The sequence below is a fragment of the Triticum urartu genome, chromosome 1A (assembly GCF_056163025.1).
Source record: "Triticum urartu cultivar PI428250 chromosome 1A, HENAU_Tu73, whole genome shotgun sequence".
Taxonomy (NCBI): domain Eukaryota; kingdom Viridiplantae; phylum Streptophyta; class Magnoliopsida; order Poales; family Poaceae; genus Triticum; species Triticum urartu.
The window spans coordinates 119,680,110-119,683,663 of record NC_141873.1 but is presented as its reverse complement, the minus strand read 5'-3'; positions in this window follow the sequence as shown (position 1 = coordinate 119,683,663).

Sequence of the window (3,554 nt, the reverse complement as noted above, 5' to 3'; positions counted from 1 at the left end):
GGACCCACCGGACGGGCCACCATATTTCGCAAAAAAACGTTTCTTCCCTGACTGCTGGGACCCACCAGCTACACCTTCGCACACAAGGAAGTGCGTCCGGGCAAAAAAACAAAACGATTCGCCCCCCTGACGACCCACCAGCTACATCTTCGCACGCAAGGAAGTGCCTGACAGTTGGGACCCACCTAGTCGAAGCATACGTAGCGTTGTCATTCTGGTCGCGAACGTGTACGTACATATATACTGGTGGATGTAGAGGCGCGCACGTGTCGTAGTAGAGGCGCGCACATAGCATGTTCACGTATGTAGAGCGGCCAGGGTGCAAGAAAGAAAATACGGCCACGTATGTGTACATACGGGCGGGGTCTCGAATGCCTACTCGCGCATACGTACGGCCAGGGCTCGTTGACATGGCTGGGTCGGAATGGAGAAACAGCATCGTTGTCGTGTTCATGGGGAGGCAACGGAATGCGTCATGTTCATGGGGAGGAAACGGAATGCGCCGTGTTCATCGGGAGGCAACAGAACGCGTGGGAGCCAACCGGCTGGGTTGGAACGGAATGCGTGGTCGTGTTCATCGGGAGGGCTTGGACGGAACAGCCGATGGAAACGAGGCCTGGCGTACCGCAGAATGGAGGAAACGGCCTTGTGTTCGACCGGCCACATTCGAAACGGGATCCTGTTCATCGGGAGGGGTCTGGCGTACGGCAAAACGGACGAAACAGACCTCCTACGGTCGAAACGGGGGTCCTGTTGATCGGGAGGGGTGTGGCGTACTGCAAAACGGACGAAACGGACTTGTGTTGGAGCGCTACGGTCGAAACGGGGGTCCTGTTCATCGGGAGTGGTGTGGTGTACCGCAAAACGGGACTCCACAGGATACTGTTCATCTCCACCGTCGACCTCCTCTAGCCTCCACGTGCTACCGTCGACCTCCTCCAGCCTCCACGGGCTCCTGTTCATCTAGCCTCCACCGCGCGCTACTCCACCGGCTACTGTTCAACCACCCCTCCACCGACTACTGTTCATCCAGCCCTCCATACCACGGGGTCCTGTTCAACCACCCCTCCACGGGCACCCCTCCACCGTCTACTGTTGATACAGCCCTCCACACCACGGGGCCCTGTTCATCCAGAGGCAACGCCACCGCTCACTGTTCATCCAACCCCCCCCCCCCCCCCCCCGCAACGCTCACTATTCATCCCAGAGGCAGCATCGATCAGCTTCAGTTAGCAGCAGTAGCAAAGGAATCGCTCGATCGGGTTCAGTTAACAGCCATCGACCGATTGCTCGGGTTCAGTAACGCGTAGCCTGCAGTGCAATCGCTCGGGTTCAGTTAGAGCCCAACGCCACGCTCGGGTTCAGTTAGAGCCAACGCCTCGCACACACGCGCGTACGTGTACGAGAGAAACGCGCATCGCTCGGCCCCCAACCTCCCACCGTAACCGGGAACTCCCCGAAATTTTCCTTGCCCTCGCTTCTACCATGGTTTTTTCCGTCATGGATGGCCCAAAGAATGTCATGCAGCTGCGTCTCTGGCCCGCCCAAGACGAAAAACCCATTTTCTGTCATGATTTTTTGTCATAGAAGTAGGATCCCACCACATCTATGATGATACCGGGTTTTGTCACAATTATCATCATAGAAGTGTAATATGTATGACAAACAAAAATTCGTTCGGCCCAAAATGTCACGGATGTGTATTTTTTGTAGTGATGAGATTGTGCAACTCCCGGATACTGTAGGAATGCTTTGGGTGTGCCAAACGGCACAACGTAACTGGGTGGCTATAAAGGTGCACTACGGGTATCTCCTAAAGTGTCTTTTGGGTTGGCATGAAACGAGACTGGGATTTGTCACTCCGTATGATGGAGAGGTATCTCTGGGCCCACTCGGTAATGCATCATCATAATGAGCTCGATGTGTCTAAGCAGTTAGTCACGGGATCATGCATTACGGAACGAGTAAAGTGACTTGCCGGTAACGAGATTTAACGAGGTATTGGGATACCGATGATCGAATCTCGGGCAAGTAACGTACCGATTGACAAAGGGAACTGTATACGGGATTGATTGAATCCTCGACATCGTGGTTCATCTGATGAGATCATCATGGAACATGTGGGAGCCAACATGGGTATCAAGATACCGCTGTTGGTTATTGGCCAGAGAGATGTCTCGGTCATGTCTGCATGGTTCCCGAACCCGTAGGGTCTACACACTTAAGGTTCGGTGACGCTAGAGTTGTTATGGGAATTAGTATGCGGTAACCGAATGTTGTTCGGAGTCCCGGATGAGATCCCGGACGTCACGAGGAGTTCTGGAATGGTCCGGAGGTGAAGATTTATATATGGGAAGTCACCATACGGTCACCGAAAGTATTCGGCGGTTTGCCGGTATTGTACCGGGACCACCGGGAGGGTCCACCTGCCCTAGAGGGCCCTATGGGCTGTATGTGGAAGGGAACCAACCCCTAAGTGGGCTGGGCGCCCTCCCCCCTAGGGCTCATGCGCCTAGGGTTGGGGGGAACCCTAAAGGGGGCGCCCCCCTTGGCTTGGGGGGCAAGCATTTCCCCCCTTGGCCGCCGCCCCCCCTCTAGATCTCATCTAGAGGGGTCGGCCCTCTTCCCCTTCTCCCTATAAATAGAGGGGAGGAGGGAGGACAGCAGAACCTCATCCAAGGCGCAGCCCTCCCCCTCTCCAACACCCCTCCTCCTCCCTTGAGCTTGGCGAAGCCCTGCCGGAGAACTACGAGCTCCACCACCCCGCCGTCGTGCTGCCGGAGTTCTTCCCCAACTTCTCCTTACCCCTTGCTGGATCAAGAAGGAGGAGACGTCCTCGGGCTGTACGTGTGTTGAACACGGAGGCGCCGTTGTTCGGCGCTTAGATCGAAATCAATCGCGATCTGAATCACTGCGAGTACGACTCCTTCATCCGCGTTCTTGTAACGCATCCGTTTCGTGATCTTCAAGGGTATGAAGATACACTCCCCTCTCTCTCATTGCTAGTCTCTCCATAGATTGATCTTGGTGAAGCATAGAAGTTTTTTAATTTCTGCAACGATCCCCAACACTTTGCACTTATTCCAAGAATCAATACTATTTTTAGGCAAAGACGAAAACCAAGATTTAGCACGATCTCTAAGCAAAAAAGGAAATAGCTTTAGTTTGACAATATCATTGTCCACATCTTTCTTCTTTTGCATATCACATAAATCAACAAAGCTATTTAGATGGGTAGCGGCATCTTCACTAGGAAGGCTGGCGAATTGATCTTTCATGACAAGATTCAGCAAAGCAGCATTAATTTCACAAGATTCAGCATCGGTAAGAGGAGCAATCGGAGTGCTAAGAAAGTCATTGTTTTTGGTAATGGAAAAGTCACACAATTTAGTATTATCTTGAGCCATCGTGACAAGCAAGCAATCGAACACACAAGCAAACAAGAAGTAACCAAAAAGAGACGAACTAGAAAAGAGAAAGGGAACAGAAAAAAGAGGGCAAATAAAATGGCGAGGGTGAAGTGGGGGAGAGGAAAACAAGAGGGAAATGGCAAA